This window comes from Dendropsophus ebraccatus, chromosome 14, assembly GCF_027789765.1.
Source record: "Dendropsophus ebraccatus isolate aDenEbr1 chromosome 14, aDenEbr1.pat, whole genome shotgun sequence".
Taxonomy (NCBI): Eukaryota; Metazoa; Chordata; class Amphibia; order Anura; family Hylidae; genus Dendropsophus; species Dendropsophus ebraccatus.
The window spans coordinates 54,332,417-54,350,462 of NC_091467.1; the positions used below are offsets into that span (position 1 = coordinate 54,332,417).

Below are 18,046 nucleotides of genomic sequence, written 5' to 3' on the forward strand. Positions count from 1 at the left end.
TGATACGTCCCCTATCTGGGGACCATATATTAAATGGATTTTTAGAACAGGGAGATGGAAAAAGAGCTTGCTCTGTCCTCTCCAGGCATTGACCTGGTATTGCAGTGCCTCCAGGTTCAGTGCACCCCCTAATGAGTTTGCAAAAAACAGAGCAAAAGAATGAAGAAGGAAACAAGCCGGCTGCACCTGAAACTACTGTGTTGCAAGAAACATCCCTCCCTCGAGTGTGTTGTGCGCAGGTGGACCGACCCCGAAAAATTAGCCCCCGAGTGTGGCTACGAAAAGTTTGTTTGTCCAAGACTTGCTGGCCTCTGTTGCCATGGCAACCAACTGCCAGACTTGTTTACAACTTGGCTGCCGGGCCAGTGCTGGTGATGTCATCGCGGGACGTGATGTCATCAAGGCTTTGCTGCTATACACAGCTGCCAGCACAACAAGCAGCTCAGTTGCAGCCGGTCAAGCGACCGAGCAGGTAGGTGGAAAGGTAGGTGCCGTTTATTAAACCGTTTCCTTTGTATTTCCTGGTGGCCGATGGCCGATGTATCCTGCTGATGCTGCCTGCCTACGGCTCCAGCTGGGAGAATTCACCCTCCATGTTCTTTGATAGATAGATTAGATACATTAGATAAGATAGATAGATAGATAGATAGATAGATAGGTAGGTAGGTAGGTAGGTAGGTAGGTACTAATAATAAGCTAGCCAGCTAGGCAGCCAGCCACAGAGACAGCCAGCCAGCTACAGAGACAGCCAGCCAAAGAGCTAGCTGCATGTCATGTATGCCAGACAGAGACGGAGACAGAGACAGAGACGTGTATGTCTGCCATCCATCAGGTGGAAGCAGACGCAGTGTGATTGGGGGGTGGAGCTATTCAGATTTGAGAGCAGAAAGGAAGACAGAGGCAGTGCTAGGCAATAGGAGATGCAGTGTGAAAGCACGTCCGGTCCGCCATCTGAGAGGGTGGAGCGCATAATAGGGTATGTATGTATGTCTGGCTTCGCCTTAACAAGAAGGACGTGGTGTCCGAGAAGGGGAGTTTTCGGGAAACCGTTGTGGCCATCGCTTCTCGGCCTTTTGGCTAAGATCAAGTGTAGTTTCTACAGGAGATCTGGTCAGAAGGTGTCTGGGTACCCGTCCTGTCGGCCTTGGAGGATTGTCTCCTTGCTGCTATAGGCAGGCGGCTTAGTCCCCAGACAACGGGTTGCGATCGCCTCCTGCGATCTTCGGATCAAGGGAGGGCGGAACGGAGCGGAGCGGAGCGGAGCGGAGCGGAGCAATTTTTGAACCATGGATGCGGATCCTGGTTCAGTACCGGCCTATGCCCGGATAAAGAATACTGTGCGTGTCATTCTCACAGGCGATACGGCAGATACTCGAGGTCTCAAATTCGTGGTAGAGGACGTGCTCATGGGTGTTTTTAACATCCAGAAACGAGAGATTTTGGCGATCCAGGATTACCCCAAGCGGAGGATTTACGACGTATCATTTACTGAAACGGGAATTTTTCGTGACTTTGTTTTAAGTATTCCCGAGAAGGAACATCCGAAGCTTGAGGGGGTCCGGATCATTGAGCACGTCCTCGGACATTACCAAACTCGTGGTGATTAAGATGTATTCCCCTTTCGCTAGTCTAAAAGACGTGGAAGCCTTCCTGGCAGCCTACTTTAAAAGCGTGAAGTGTCAGGGGAAGATTATGAACGAGTTTGGCATTTGGACCTCAAAATGGCGGTTTTTAGTTACGTGCATTAATGACCCAACTTCGTAGGGGGAGTGAAATTACCACCAGCACGTTTTAAATTAAATAACATGTGTGGCGACCTCTACTTTGCGGGAATGCCTGACTTCTGCAGGGCATGTCACAAATATGGGCACACAAGAGAAAATTGTGACAGCACATGTAAGAAATGTGGCAGCACCGAACATGAGACACAAGAATGCCGTCAGGGTGCTAGGTGCAACTTTTGCCACAATCTCGGTCACATATACGTAAATTGTCCCCACAGACCGAGAAAGACGGAGCAGCCAGGGCAACCCAAACCCAGACCGGGACACCAGCCTAGGCAACCGGAGACCCAGAGTGTCCCCCCACAAGAGCTGGAAAAAGGAGATGGGATGGACGTATCCGTGACCCCCCTTGAGAGACCATCAGAAGACCCAAAAGCACAGAGGATGGGGAAAAGGAGAGCTGGTGGCCGGAAGGAGGCCCCTCCCCAGGAGACTGGGGGGGAAGGTGTGCCGACTGGCGCCGGCTCTCTGGCCCAACAGCCTGCGGTAGAGGCTGTGCCAGAGTGCGAGGACCCCGGGGGCGAGGCCGCAGTAAAGAGGCGAAAGGGCTCCGGGTCCCGGCTCTACTCGGAGGTGGTGCAGGAGGAAGCCGATGGAAGTACTCATGGCAGTGGGGAAACCACGTGACGCTCCTCCAAAGGCCCCTTCCCGGGGTACCCCGCCCCCTCTCTGCCAGGAGGGGGTTTCAGGGGTCACCATCTCTGAGATCCCAGAAACCATTCTGAGCGAACATCCTACCTCTGCAGAGGGAATGGTGGAAGGGATTGAGTCGGGAGCCCAGCAAGCGGTACTGCCTGTGTGTTCAGTTTGGGGTGACACTCTGGTCCCTACTGTGCTGTCGGGGGGTCACTTGAGCGATGGAAGTTCATCCCCGGCATCCTCCATGTGTACAGTTGAGTCGGATGTGGGGGGATATGAGAGTTCGAGTGGGGGTCTCTGGGGTAGCCGGAGAGTTGTAAGTTCAGCCACGGGATTGTCATCTTTACTCTCTCCAATGGCTGAGTTGTCCGGTCTCTCCCTTAATGTAAGGAGCGTACAGTCGAAGGTGAGAAGGGTTGCCCTTTTTAATTACTTGACGGTTTTTGCTGCTTCCGTCTTCTTCCTGCAGGAGTGCAGCATCCCGCATTGCTTGACGTATAAGAAATATGAAGACGACTGGGTGCACGGTCCGTCAATCTGGTCTGGATCTAACGAATCCAGATCAGCAGGGGTCGCCATACTTTTAAAGGGAACGTTTTAATTGATACTTTTAATGAAATTTTACCAGCAGAATTTTACTTGTAAAAGCTTTTATCAATGGTATTAAATGGCAGTTTTAAATTTTTATGGTTCTCCGGATAAAAACGAAAGAGCTAGGATGCTAGAAGTTTACCTCTTTTTATTAATGATTCTGACCCTCTTGTTTTAGCAGGTGATTTTAACTGTATTTTAAAGGGGGAACGCCGGCTTTCAACATCAGTGAGTAGAAACTATGATAAGACGTCTTCTATGCTTAAAAATATTGTTTTAGATTTTAAACTCACTGATGTTTTTAAGAAATGTAATACGAATGTACCAGAGGAAGCCGGCGTTACATGGGGTAACGCTAACTGTAAATCTAGAATTGATTTTATTTTCTGCTCTTATCAAGTACTGCCTTTTAAATGTGATCTTTTTACGAATATCTTTTCAGATCACAAACTATTGTTTTTTAAAGCGAAAAGCGATTTTAACAGGAGAACTGGTAAGAATGCCTGGAAATTAAACGTGTCCCTTTTAGAAGATCCGCAGGTTTTATCTGATTTTATCACTTTTTATAAGGATTGCAGGCGAGTAAGAAATCCCAACATTCCCATCAGTGCCTGGTGGGAAAAAATGAAATTAAACATAAAAGATTTTTTTATAAAGGTTGGGATTTCGAAAGCTAAGGAGAAACGTGCCTTTTTTAACCTTTTAAATACTCGTCTGCAAACCCTGTACAAATTTAGAGATCACGGTATTGAAGTAGAAAAGAAATTATTGACATAAGAAAAGAGATCTCTCAGTGCCTGGAGCAGAAAGGGAAAGAGTTAATATTCCGTTCAAAAATAAAACACCTAGAAGAGAACGAGACCTGCTCCAGGTACTTTTTTAAGAAAATCACGGAAAAGAAAGTTTTAATTGATAACATTGATGGTGAAAACGATGTACAGGGGATTTTAAAAAAAGTGTATGACTTTTATGCGGATCTTTTTAATACAAAAAAACATTGATGAATGTTTTTTAAATGACTCATTGAAGGAGATCACCAATGTTTTAGACCCTGTCTCCCAGTCTTTTTTATTACAGGATATCACGGAGCAGGAGGTTTTAGAGACGGTTAAAAGTTTTAAGACAGGTAAGGTACCTGGCCCCGACGGTATACCCATAGAATTTTATGTGACTTTTTATGGGATTTTAAAGGATGACCTTTTTAATCTTTTAACAGAAGTTTTTAAGTCCAAGCTCTCCCGGGGTCGTGGAAGAAGGGTGATGTCTCCCTCCTCTTCAAGAAGGGAGACAGGTCGAGTCTGAGGAATTGGAGACCAATCACCCTTCTGAATTGTGATTATAAGATCATGGCCAAATTATGTGCAAACCGTCTGAAGGCCATGATCGACAAGATAGTGCATTCCAATCAGGTCTGTGGGGTACCCGGGAGAAGCATCTGGGACAATCTCAACCTTATTAAGGATGTGATAAGCGATACCCAGTCAAGGAAAGGACAACTTGCCGTTTTATCGATAGACTTTGAGAAGGCATTCGACAGGGTATCGCATTTTTATCTTTTTAAGGTTTTAGAGAAAATGGGTATACCCGAGGGTTTTTTATTGTCTCTTAAAGCATTTTATCAAGACTGTACAAGTAAAGTTTTAGTAAATGGTTTTAAGACACGGAACATTTTTTTAAAATCCGGAGTGAAGCAGGGGTGTCCCTTGTCCCCACTGCTTTTTATTTGTGCCCTAGAGCCTCTAATGTGTGCCATACGAAAGGACAAACAGATACACGGAGTCCCCCTGCCGGGAGGGGGGGGGCTCGAGGCTAAGGCAGTGGGGTACATGGACGATGTCACGGTGCTTTGCAGGGACACCCCATAGCTTCAAAAAACCTTGAAACAGATCCAGTATTTTTCTTGTGCCTCCGGTTTTAAAGTCAATTTTAACAAAAGCAGTATTTTAACATAAATGGAATGGTTTTAATTGACATTCCTGTTCCGGTGTCCGAATCTGTACAGATTTTAGGTGTCTCCTTTAATGAGTCAAACAATGGTTTTAGTAGTTGGGACTTGGTGGCACAAAAGTAAACCAGAAGCTATGTATGTGGAACATGAGAAAACTGACAATGGAGGGGAGGGTTTTAATTACCAAGATGGTGATTTACCTATTTTATTATATTTAAGTATGGTGTTTCCCCCTCCAGAAGTTGTTCTTAAAAAAATAACCAAAGCCTGTTTTACTTTTTTATGGAGCTCTAGGATGGAAAAATTAAAAAGAGAGATTGTAAGTAAACCAAAGAAGATGGGTGGTAAGGACTTTCCTGATTTTAAAGCCTTCCTCTTTAATCAAGTTTTTAGTATGTGTCTTAACTCCCTGTCCAAAGAAAACTACTGGTCTTATTTTGTTCGTTTTAACACTGGGTATTTTATGAGGAGAAACGGGTGGTTTTCCACCATTTTAACTTCCCCATACGCTTTTAATCTACCCAAACATTATAAGGTTTTAGAGACAACAGTTAGTTTTTATGGTTTTAAAGGGAAAAGCGCTCAAAACTTGTCAAATAGTAAGAAGATTTTAAAAACTGTAAAGGAAAGTGGTTTTATTGCTCCTATTAAAAATTTTAATGAAGAAAAATGTAAGAAAATATGGGAAATGGCCAATGCTAATTATATTTTTAATCCACAGAAGGACCTGGCCTGGAGCTGCATCCACGAGTGTCTTCCATGCCGGGCATTCCAGCACCGAAGAGGTTAACCAACTCAGCGATCTGTCCGAGGGGAGGCTGCCAGGAAGCAGAGACCGTGCACCATCTGTTTTGGACTTGTTTTTACACGCAACACGTATGGACTAAAATATCCCCTCTGATAAAAAGAATTACTGAAATAAAAGAACTGAATCACGCTGCTGTCTTTTATGGTTGCTTGGAATGCCCAACAAGGACTCAAGAAATCATGGCATGGAAGACTATAAACTGTGTGAAGGCAGCTCTGTGAAGGCCAGGAACATTTTATTATATAAACATGAGATTTTATCTGTGAAGGACATTTTAGCCATCTGTTTTAATGAAATGTATTACTATTTTTTACTGGACAGAAAACATTTCCCTGTTTTAGCGAGAAAATGGTTTTTAAGTGAATGGAGCGCTATTATATAAGTCCACCAAGTCCCTTTTAACGTGAATGATGTGATTTTATGCAAACAATGTATTTTATTGGAAAAATTGTATTTTATTGAGAAAATTGTATTTATGCTTTTTTATCCTTGTAAAATATTTTGTTTTGTAATATCTTGTTGACCTAAATAAAGAAGGCCCCCATCTTAAGGGGTAGCCAACTTAAAAAAAAAAATCTGTTCTTATCAGTTTAATATCTGATACGTCCCCTATCTGGGGACCATATATTAAATGGATTTTTAGAACAGGGAGATGGAAAAAGAGCTTGCTCTGTCCTCTCCAGGCATTGACCTGGTATTGCAGTGCCTCCAGGTTCAGTGCAACCCCCTAATGAGTTTTGCAAAAAACAGAGCAAAAGAATGAAGAAGGAAACAAGCCGGCTGCACCTGAAACTACTGTGTTGCAAGAAACATCCCTCCCTCGAGTGTGTTGTGCGCAGGTGGACCGACCCCGAAAAATTAGCCCCCGAGTGTGGCTACGAAAAGTTTGTTTGTCCAAGACTTGCTGGCCTCTGTTGCCATGGCAACCAACTGCCAGACTTGTTTACAACTTGGCTGCCGGGCCAGTGCTGGTGATGTCATCGCGGGACGTGATGTCATCAAGGCTTTGCTGCTATACACAGCTGCCAGCACAACAAGCAGCTCAGTTGCAGCCGGTCAAGCGACCGAGCAGGTAGGTGGAAAGGTAGGTGCCGTTTATTAAACCGTTTCCTTTGTATTTCCTGGTGGCCGATGGCCGATGTATCCTGCTGATGCTGCCTGCCTACGGCTCCAGCTGGGAGAATTCACCCTCCATGTTCTTTGATAGATAGATTAGATACATTAGATAAGATAGATAGATAGATAGATAGATAGATAGGTAGGTAGGTAGGTAGGTAGGTAGGTACTAATAATAAGCTAGCCAGCTAGGCAGCCAGCCACAGAGACAGCCAGCCAGCTACAGAGACAGCCAGCCAAAGAGCTAGCTGCATGTCATGTATGCCAGACAGAGACGGAGACAGAGACAGAGACGTGTATGTCTGCCATCCATCAGGTGGAAGCAGACGCAGTGTGATTGGGGGGTGGAGCTATTCAGATTTGAGAGCAGAAAGGAAGACAGAGGCAGTGCTAGGCAATAGGAGATGCAGTGTGAAAGCACGTCCGGTCCCGCCATCTGAGAGGGTGGAGCGCATAATAGGGTATGTATGTATGTCTGGCTTCGCCTTAACAAGAAGGACGTGGTGTCCGAGAAGGGGAGTTTTCGGGAAACCGTTGTGGCCATCGCTTCTCGGCCTTTTGGCTAAGATCAAGTGTAGTATCTGTTCTTATCAGTTTAATATCTGATACGTCCCCTATCTGGGGACCATATATTAAATGGATTTTTAGAACAGGGAGATGGAAAAAGAGCTTGCTCTGTCCTCTCCAGGCATTGACCTGGTATTGCAGTGCCTCCAGGTTCAGTGCACCCCCTAATGAGTTTGCAAAAAACAGAGCAAAAGAATGAAGAAGGAAACAAGCCGGCTGCACCTGAAACTACTGTGTTGCAAGAAACATCCTCCTCGAGTGTGTTGTGCGCAGGTGGACCGACCCCGAAAAATTAGCCCGAGTGTGGCTACGAAAAGTTTGTTTGTCCAAGACTTGCTGGCCTCTGTTGCCATGGCAACCAACTGCAGAGTTGTTTACAACTTGGCTGCCGGGCCAGTGCTGGTGATGTCATCGCGGGACGTGATGTCATCAAGGCTTTGCTGCTATACACAGCTGCCAGCACAACAAGCAGCTCAGTTGCAGCCGGTCAAGCGACCGAGCAGGTAGGTGGAAAGGTAGGTGCAGTTTATTAAACCGTTTCCTTTGGATTTGATTTCCTGGTGGCCGGCCGATGTATCCTGCTGATGCTGCCTGCCTACGGCTCCAGCTGGGAGAATTCACCCTCCATGTTCTTTGATAGATAGATTAGATACATTAGATAGAATAGATAGGATAGGATAGATTAGATAGATAGATAGATAGATAGATAGATAGATAGATAGATAGGTAGGTAGGTAGGTAGGTAGGTACTAATAATAAGCTAGCCAGCTAGGCAGCCAGCCACAGAGACAGCCAGCCAGCTACAGAGACAGCCAGCCAAAGAGCTAGCTGCATGTCATGTATGCCAGACAGAGACGGAGACAGAGACAGAGACGTGTATGTCTGCCATCCATCAGGTGGAAGCAGACGCAGTGTGATTGGGGGGTGGAGCTATTCAGATTTGAGAGCAGAAAGGAAGACAGAGGCAGTGCTAGGCAATAGGAGATGCAGTGTGAAAGCACGTCCGGTCCGCCATCTGAGAGGGTGGAGCGCATAATAGGGTATGTATGTCTGGCTTCGCCTTAACAAGAAGGACGTGGTGTCCGAGAAGGGGAGTTTTCGGGAAACCGTTGTGGCCATCGCTTCTCGGCCTTTGGCTAAGATCAAGTGTAGTATCTGTTCTTATCAGTTTAATATCTGATACGTCCCCTATCTGGGGACCATATATTAAATGGATTTTTAGAACAGGGAGATGGAAAAAGAGCTTGCTCTGTCCTCTCCAGGCATTGACCTGGTATTGCAGTGCCTCCAGGTTCAGTGCACCCCCTAATGAGTTTGCAAAAAACAGAGCAAAAGAATGAAGAAGGAAACAAGCCGGCTGCACCTGAAACTACTGTTTTGCAAGAAACATCCCCTCGAGTGTGTTGTGCGCAGGTGGACCGACCCCGAAAAATTAGCCCGAGTGTGGCTACGAAAAGTTTGTTTGTCCAAGACTTGCTGGCCTCTGTTGCCATGGCAACCAACTGGCAGAGTTGTTTACAACTTGGCTGCCGGGCCAGTGCTGGTGATGTCATCGCGGGACGTGATGTCATCAAGGCTTTGCTGCTATACACAGCTGCCAGCACAACAAGCAGCTCAGTTGCAGCCGGTCAAGCGACCGAGCAGGTAGGTGGAAAGGTAGGTGCAGTTTATTAAACCGTTTCCTTTGGATTGATTTCCTGGTGGCCGGCCGATGTATCCTGCTGATGCTGCCTGCCTACGGCTCCAGCTGGGAGAATTCACCCTCCATGTTCTTTGATAGATAGATTAGATACATTAGATAGATAGATAGGATAGATAGATAGATAGATAGATAGATAGATAGATAGATAGATAGATAGGTAGGTAGGTAGGTAGGTAGGTAGGTACTAATAATAAGCTAGCCAGCTAGGCAGCCAGCCACAGAGACAGCCAGCCAGCTACAGAGACAGCCAGCCAAAGAGCTAGCTGCATGTCATGTATGCCAGACAGAGACGGAGACAGAGACAGAGACGTGTATGTCTGCCATCCATCAGGTGGAAGCAGACGCAGTGTGATTGGGGGGTGGAGCTATTCAGATTTGAGAGCAGAAAGGAAGACAGAGGCAGTGCTAGGCAATAGGAGATGCAGTGTGAAAGCACGTCCGGTCCGCCATCTGAGAGGGTGGAGCGCATAATAGGGTATGTATGTATGTCTGGCTTCGCCTTAACAAGAAGGACGTGGTGTCCGAGAAGGGGAGTTTTCGGGAAACCGTTGTGGCCATCGCTTCTCGGCCTTTTGGCTAAGATCAAGTGTAGTTTCTACAGGAGATCTGGTCGGAAGGTGTCTGGGGTACCCGTCCTGTCGGCCTTGGAGGATTGTCTCCTTGCTGCTATAGGCAGGCGGCTTAGTCCCCAGACAACGGGTTGCGATCGCCTCCTGCGATCTTCGGATCAAGGGAGGGCGGAACGGAGCGGAGCGGAGCGGAGCGGAGCGGAGCAATTTTTGAACCATGGATGCGGATCCTGGTTCAGTACCGGCCTATGCCCGGATAAAGAATACTGTGCGTGTCATTCTCACAGGCGATACGGCAGATACTCGAGGTCTCAAATTCGTGGTAGAGGACGTGCTCATGGGTGTTTTTAACATCCAGAAACGAGAGATTTTGGCGATCCAGGATTACCCCAAGCGGAGGATTTACGACGTATCATTTACTGAAACGGGAATTTTTCGTGACTTTGTTTTAAGTATTCCCGAGAAGGAACATCCGAAGCTTGAGGGGGTCCGGATCATTGAGCACGTCCTCGACATTACCAAACTCGTGGTGATTAAGATGTATTCCCCTTTCGCTAGTCTAAAAGACGTGGAAGCCTTCCTGGCAGCCTACTTTAAAAGCGTGAAGTGTCAGGGGAAGATTATGAACGAGTTTGGCATTTGGACCTCAAAATGGCGGTTTTTAGTTACGTGCATTAATGACCCCAACTTCGTAGGGGGAGTGAATTACCACCAGCACGTTTTAAATTAAATAACATGTGTGGCGACCTCTACTTTGCGGGAATGCCTGACTTCTGCAGGGCATGTCACAAATATGGGCACACAAGAGAAATTGTGACAGCACATGTAAGAAATGTGGCAGCACCGAACATGAGACACAAGAATGCCGTCAGGGTGCTAGGTGCAACTTTTGCCACAATCTCGGTCACATATACGTAAATTGTCCCCAACAGACCGAGAAAGACGGAGCAGCCAGGGCAACCCAAACCAGACCGGGACACCAGCCTAGGCAACCGGAGACCCAGAGTGTCCCCCCACAAGAGCTGAAAAAGGAGATGGGATGGACGTATCCGTGACCCCCCTTGAGAGACCATCAGAAGACCCAAAAGCACAGAGGATGGGGAAAAGGAGAGCTGGTGGCCGGAAGGAGGCCCCTCCCCAGGAGACTGGGGGGGAAGGTGTGCCGACTGGCGACGGCTCTCTGGCCCAACAGCCTGCGGTAGAGGCTGTGCCAGAGTGCGAGGACCCCGGGGGGCGAGGCCGCAGTAAAGAGGCGAAAGGGCTCCGGGTCCCGGCTCTACTCGGAGGTGTGCAGGAGGAGCCGATGGAAGTACTCATGGCAAGTGGGGAAACCACGTGACGCTCCTCCAAAGGCCCCTTCCCGGGGTACCCCGCCCCCTCTCTGCCAGGAGGGGTTTCAGGGGTCACCATCTCTGAGATCCCAGAAACCATTCTGAGCGAACATCCTACCTCTGCAGAGGGAATGGTGGAAGGGATTGAGTCGGGAGCCCAGCAAGCGGTACTGCCTGTGTGTTCAGTTTGGGTGACACTCTGGTCCCTACTGTGCTGTCGGGGGTCACTTGAGCGATGGAAGTTCATCCCCGGCATCCTCCATGTGTACAGTTGAGTCGGATGTGGGGGGATATGAGAGTTCGAGTGGGGTCTCTGGGGTAGCCGGAGAGTTGTAAGTTCAGCCACGAGGATTGTCATCTTTTACTCTCTCCAATGGCTGAGTTGTCCGGTCTCTCCCTAATGTAAGGAGCGTACAGTCGAAGGTGAGAAGGGTTGCCCTTTTTAATTACTTGACGGTTTTTGGCTGCTTCCGTCTTCTTCCTGCAGGAGTGCAGCATCCCGCATTGCTTGACGTATAAGAAATATGAAGACGACTGGGTGCACGGTCCGTCAATCTGGTCTGGATCTAACGAATCCAGATCAGCAGGGGTCGCCATACTTTTTAAAGGGAACGTTTTAATTGATACTTTTAATGAAATTTTACCAGGCAGAATTTTACTTGTAAAAGCTTTTATCAATGGTATTAAATGGCAGTTTTTAAATTTTTATGGTTCTCCGGATAAAAACGAAAGAGCTAGGATGCTAGAAGTTTTACCTCTTTTTATTAATGATTCTGACCCTCTTGTTTTAGCAGGTGATTTTAACTGTATTTTAAAGGGGGAACGCCGGCTTTCAACATCAGTGAGTAGAAACTATGATAAGACGTCTTCTATGCTTAAAAATATTGTTTTAGATTTTAAACTCACTGATGTTTTTAAGAAATGTAATACGAATGTACCAGAGGAAGCCGGCGTTACATGGGGTAACGCTAACTGTAAATCTAGAATTGATTTTATTTTCTGCTCTTATCAAGTACTGCCTTTTAAATGTGATCTTTTTACGAATATCTTTTCAGATCACAAACTATTGTTTTTTAAAGCGAAAAGCGATTTTAACAGGAGAACTGGTAAGAATGCCTGGAAATTAAACGTGTCCCTTTTAGAAGATCCGCAGGTTTTATCTGATTTTATCACTTTTTATAAGGATTGCAGGCGAGTAAGAAATCCCAACATTCCCATCAGTGCCTGGTGGGAAAAAATGAAATTAAACATAAAAGATTTTTTTATAAAGGTTGGGATTTCGAAAGCTAAGGAGAAACGTGCCTTTTTTAACCTTTTAAATACTCGTCTGCAAACCCTGTACAAATTTAGAGATCACGGTATTGAAGTAGAAAAAGAAATTATTGACATAAGAAAAGAGATCTCTCAGTGCCTGGAGCAGAAAGGGAAAGAGTTAATATTCCGTTCAAAAATAAAACACCTAGAAGAGAACGAGACCTGCTCCAGGTACTTTTTTAAGAAAATCACGGAAAAGAAAGTTTTAATTGATAACATTGATGGTGAAAACGATGTACAGGGGATTTTAAAAAAAGTGTATGACTTTTATGCGGATCTTTTTAATACAAAAAACATTGATGAATGTTTTTTAAATGACTCATTGAAGGAGATCACCAATGTTTTAGACCCTGTCTCCCAGTCTTTTTTATTACAGGATATCACGGAGCAGGAGGTTTTAGAGACGGTTAAAAGTTTTAAGACAGGTAAGGTACCTGGCCCCGACGGTATACCCATAGAATTTTATGTGACTTTTTATGGGATTTTAAAGGATGACCTTTTTAATCTTTTAACAGAAGTTTTTAAGTCCAAAGCTCTCCCGGGGTCGTGGAAGAAGGGTGATGTCTCCCTCCTCTTCAAGAAGGGAGACAGGTCGAGTCTGAGGAATTGGAGACCAATCACCCTTCTGAATTGTGATTATAAGATCATGGCCAAATTATGTGCAAACCGTCTGAAGGCCATGATCGACAAGATAGTGCATTCCAATCAGGTCTGTGGGGTACCCGGGAGAAGCATCTGGGACAATCTCAACCTTATTAAGGATGTGATAAGCGATACCCAGTCAAGGAAAGGACAACTTGCCGTTTTATCGATAGACTTTGAGAAGGCATTCGACAGGGTATCGCATTTTTATCTTTTTAAGGTTTTAGAGAAAATGGGTATACCCGAGGGTTTTTTATTGTCTCTTAAAGCATTTTATCAAGACTGTACAAGTAAAGTTTTAGTAAATGGTTTTAAGACACGGAACATTTTTTTAAAATCCGGAGTGAAGCAGGGGTGTCCCTTGTCCCCACTGCTTTTTATTTGTGCCCTAGAGCCTCTAATGTGTGCCATACGAAAGGACAAACAGATACACGGAGTCCCCCTGCCGGGAGGGGGGGGCTCGAGGCTAAGGCAGTGGGGTACATGGACGATGTCACGGTGCTTTGCAGGGACACCCCATCGCTTCAAAAAACCTTGAAACAGATCCAGTATTTTTCTTGTGCCTCCGGTTTTAAAGTCAATTTTAACAAAAGCAGTATTTTAAACATAAATGGAATGGTTTTAATTGACATTCCTGTTCCGGTGTCCGAATCTGTACAGATTTTAGGTGTCTCCTTTAATGAGTCAAACAATGGTTTTAGTAGTTGGGACTTGGTGGCACAAAAAGTAAACCAGAAGCTATGTATGTGGAACATGAGAAAACTGACAATGGAGGGGAGGGTTTTAATTACCAAGATGGTGATTTTACCTATTTTATTATATTTAAGTATGGTGTTTCCCCCTCCAGAAGTTGTTCTTAAAAAAATAACCAAAGCCTGTTTTACTTTTTTATGGAGCTCTAGGATGGAAAAATTAAAAAGAGAGATTGTAAGTAAACCAAAGAAGATGGGTGGTAAGGACTTTCCTGATTTTAAAGCCTTCCTTTTAATCAAGTTTTTTAGTATGTGTCTTAACTCCCTGTCCAAAGAAAACTACTGGTCTTATTTTGTTCGTTTTAACACTGGGTATTTTATGAGGAGAAACGGGTGGTTTTCCACCATTTTAACTTCCCCATACGCTTTTAATCTACCCAAACATTATAAGGTTTTAGAGACAACAGTTAGTTTTTATGGTTTTAAAGGGAAAAGCGCTCAAAACTTGTCAAATAGTAAGAAGATTTAAAAACTGTAAAGGAAAGTGGTTTTATTGCTCCTATTAAAAATTTTAATGAAGAAAAATGTAAGAAAATATGGGAAATGGCCAATGCTAATTATATTTTTAATCCACAGAAGGACCTGGCCTGGAGCTGCATCCACGAGTGTCTTCCATGCCGGGCATTCCAGCACCGAAGAGGTTTAACCAACTCAGCGATCTGTCCGAGGGGAGGCTGCCAGGAAGCAGAGACCGTGCACCATCTGTTTTGGACTTGTTTTTACACGCAACACGTATGGACTAAAATATCCCCTCTGATAAAAAGAATTACTGAAATAAAAGAACTGAATCACGCTGCTGTCTTTTATGGTTGCTTGGAATGCCCAACAAGGACTCAAGAAATCATGGCATGGAAGACTATAAACTGTGTGAAGGCAGCTCTGTGGAAGGCCAGGAACATTTTATTATATAAACATGAGATTTTATCTGTGAAGGACATTTTAGCCATCTGTTTTAATGAAATGTATTACTATTTTTTACTGGACAGAAAACATTTCCCTGTTTTAGCGAGAAAATGGTTTTTAAGTGAATGGAGCGCTATTATATAAGTCCACCAAGTCCCTTTTAACGTGAATGATGTGATTTTATGCAAAACAATGTATTTTATTGGAAAAATTGTATTTTATTGAGAAAATTGTATTTATGCTTTTTTATCCTTGTAAAATATTTTGTTTTGTAATATCTTGTTGACCTAAATAAAGAAGGCCCCCATCTTAAGGGGTAGCCAACTTAAAAAAAAAAAAAAATCTGTTCTTATCAGTTTAATATCTGATACGTCCCCTATCTGGGGACCATATATTAAATGGATTTTTAGAACAGGGAGATGGAAAAAGAGCTTGCTCTGTCCTCTCCAGGCATTGACCTGGTATTGCAGTGCCTCCAGGTTCAGTGCACCCCCTAATGAGTTTGCAAAAAACAGAGCAAAAGAATGAAGAAGGAAACAAGCCGGCTGCACCTGAAACTACTGTTTTGCAAGAAACATCCCTCGAGTGTGTTGTGCGCAGGTGGACCGACCCCGAAAAATTAGCCCGAGTGTGGCTACGAAAAGTTGTTTGTCCAAGACTTGCTGGCCTCTGTTGCCATGGCAACCAACTGGCAGAGTTGTTTACAACTTGGCTGCCGGGCCAGTGCTGGTGATGTCATCGCGGGACGTGATGTCATCAAGGCTTTGCTGCTATACACAGCTGCCAGCACAACAAGCAGCTCAGTTGCAGCCGGTCAAGCGACGAGCGGTAGGTGGAAAGGTAGGTGCAGTTTAATAAACCGTTTCCTTTGGATTTGATTTCCTGGTGGCCGGCCGATGTATCCTGCTGATGCTGCCTGCCTACGGCTCCAGCTGGGAGAATTCACCCTCCATGGTCTTTGATAGATAGATTAGATACATTAGATAGAATAGATAGGATAGATAGGATAGATTAGATAGATAGAGTAGATAGATAGATAGATAGATAGATAGATAGATAGATAGGTAGGTAGGTAGGTAGGTACTAATAATAAGCTAGCCAGCTAGGCAGCCAGCCACAGAGACAGCCAGCCAGCTACAGAGACAGCCAGCCAAAGAGCTAGCTGCATGTCATGTATGCCAGACAGAGAACGGAGACAGAGACAGAGACGTGTATGTCTGCCATCCATCAGGTGGAAGCAGACGCAGTGTTGATTGGGGGGTGGAGCTATTCAGATTTGAGAGCAGAAAGGAAGACAGAGGCAGTGCTAGCAATGGAGATGCAGTGTGAAAGCACGTCCGGTCCGCCATCTGAGAGGGTGGAGCGCATAATAGGGTATGTATGTCTGGCTTCGCCTTAACAAGAAGGACGTGGTGTCCGAGAAGGGGAGTTTTCGGGAAAACCGTTGTGGCCCATCGCTTCTCGGCCTTTTGGCTAAGATCAAGTTGTAGTATCTGTTCTTATCAGTTTAATATCTGATACGTCCCCTATCTGGGACCATATATTAAATGGATTTTAGAACAGGGAGATGGAAAAAGAGCTTGCTCTGTCCTCTCCAGGCATTGACCTGGTATTGCAGTGCCTCCAGGTTCAGTGCACCCCCTAATGAGTTTGCAAAAAACAGAGCAAAAGAATGAAGAAGGAAACAGCCGGCTGCACCTGAAACTACTGTTTTGCAAGAAACATCCCTCGAGTGTGTTGTGCGCAGGTGGACCGACCCCGAAAAATTAGCCCGAGTGTGGCTACGAAAAGTTTGTTTGTCCAAGACTTGCTGGCCTCTGTTGCCATGGCAACCAACTGCAGAGTTGTTTACAACTTGGCTGCCGGGCCAGTGCTGGTGATGTCATCGCGGGACGTGATGTCATCAAGGCTTTGCTGCTATACACAGCTGCCAGCACAACAAGCAGCTCAGTTGCAGCCGGTCAAGCGACCGAGCAGGTAGGTGGAAAGGTAGGTGCAGTTATTAAAACCGTTCCTTTGGATTGATTTCCTGGTGGCCGGCCGATGTATCCTGCTGATGCTGCCTGCCTACGGCTCCAGCTGGGAGAATTCACCCTCCATGTTCTTGATAGATAGATTAGATACATTAGATAGAATAGATAGGATAGATAGGATAGATTAGATAGATAGATAGATAGATAGATAGATAGATAGATAGATAGATAGTAGGTAGGGTAGGTAGGTACTAATAATAAGCTAGCCAGCTAGGCAGCCAGCCACAGAGACAGCCAGCCAGCTACAGAGACAGCCAGCCAAAGAGCTAGCTGCATGTCATGTATGCCAGACAGAGACGGAGACAGAGACAGAGACGTGTATGTCTGCCATCCATCAGGTGGAAGCAGACGCAGTGTGATTGGGGGGTGGAGCTATTCAGATTTGAGAGCAGAAAGGAGACAGAGGCAGTGCTAGGCAATAGGAGATGCAGTGTGAAAGCACGTCCGGTCCGCCATCTGAGAGGGTGGAGCGCATAATAGGGTATGTATGTCTGGCTTCGCCTTAACAAGAAGGACGTGGTGTTCCGAGAAGGGGAGTTTTCGGGAAACCGTTGTGGCCATCGCTTCTCGGCCTTTTGGCTAAGATCAAGTGTAGTATCTGTTCTTATCAGTTTAATATCTGATACGTCCCCTATCTGGGGACCATATATTAAATGGATTTGTTAGAACAGGGAGATGGAAAAAGAGCTTGCTCTGTCCTCTCCAGGCATTGACCTGGTATTGCAGTGCCTCCAGGTTCAGTGCACCCCCTAATGAGTTTGCAAAAAACAGAGCAAAAGAATGAAGAAGGAAACAAGCCGGCTGCACCTGAAACTACTGTGTTGCAAGAACATCCCTCCCTCGAGTGTGTTGTGCGCAGGTGGACCGACCCCGAAAAATTAGCCCCCGAGTGTGGCTACGAAAAGTTTGTTTGTCCAAGACTTGCTGGCCTCTGTTGCCATGGCAACCAACTGGCACGAGTTGTTTACAACTTGGCTGCCGGGCCAGTGCTGGTGATGTCATCGCGGGACGTGATGTCATCAAGGCTTTGCTGCTATACACAGCTGCCAGCACAACAAGCAGCTCAGTTGCAGCCGGTCAAGCGACCGAGCAGGTAGGTGGAAAGGTAGGTGCAGTTTATTAAAACCGTTTCCTTTGGATTTGATTTCCTGGTGGCCGATGGCCGATGTATCCTGCTGATGCTGCCTGCCTACGGCTCCAGCTGGGAGAATTCACCCTCCATGTTCTTTGATAGATAGATTAGATACATTAGATAAGAAGATAGATAGATAGATAGTTCGTATTAGATAGATAGATAGATAGGGTAGGTAGGTAGGTAGGTAGGTTACTATAATAAGCTAGCCAGCT

At 45.5% G+C, this 18,046-nt stretch overlaps 5 non-coding genes and 2 pseudogenes across 5 annotated transcripts in view; all 7 read left to right on the top strand.

Annotated features, from left to right (window-relative positions):
- Positions 1-130, top strand: part of LOC138773344 (U2 spliceosomal RNA) — a 191-nt gene extending 61 nt beyond the window's left edge. Inside the window, exon 1 of the small nuclear RNA XR_011360049.1 lies at positions 1-130. This exon is cut by the window's left edge and continues 61 nt beyond it. This is a non-coding gene — a small nuclear RNA (U2 spliceosomal RNA).
- A 6,151-nt stretch (positions 131-6,281) lies between these two features.
- Positions 6,282-6,498, top strand: LOC138773589 (U2 spliceosomal RNA; annotated as a pseudogene).
- Positions 6,499-7,428: 930 nt separating this feature from the next.
- On the top strand, positions 7,429-7,619 carry LOC138773345 (U2 spliceosomal RNA). The gene has a single exon (XR_011360050.1). It is a non-coding gene; the product is annotated as a U2 spliceosomal RNA (small nuclear RNA).
- Positions 7,620-8,570: 951 nt separating this feature from the next.
- LOC138773411 (U2 spliceosomal RNA) lies at positions 8,571-8,760 on the top strand. The gene has a single exon (XR_011360112.1). It is a non-coding gene; the product is annotated as a U2 spliceosomal RNA (small nuclear RNA).
- Positions 8,761-14,940: 6,180 nt separating this feature from the next.
- On the top strand, positions 14,941-15,161 carry LOC138773584 (U2 spliceosomal RNA; annotated as a pseudogene).
- Positions 15,162-16,119: 958 nt separating this feature from the next.
- Positions 16,120-16,309, top strand: LOC138773421 (U2 spliceosomal RNA). The gene has a single exon (XR_011360121.1). It is a non-coding gene; the product is annotated as a U2 spliceosomal RNA (small nuclear RNA).
- A 949-nt stretch (positions 16,310-17,258) lies between these two features.
- LOC138773416 (U2 spliceosomal RNA) lies at positions 17,259-17,450 on the top strand. The gene has a single exon (XR_011360117.1). It is a non-coding gene; the product is annotated as a U2 spliceosomal RNA (small nuclear RNA).
- Positions 17,451-18,046: the final 596 nt, after the last annotated feature.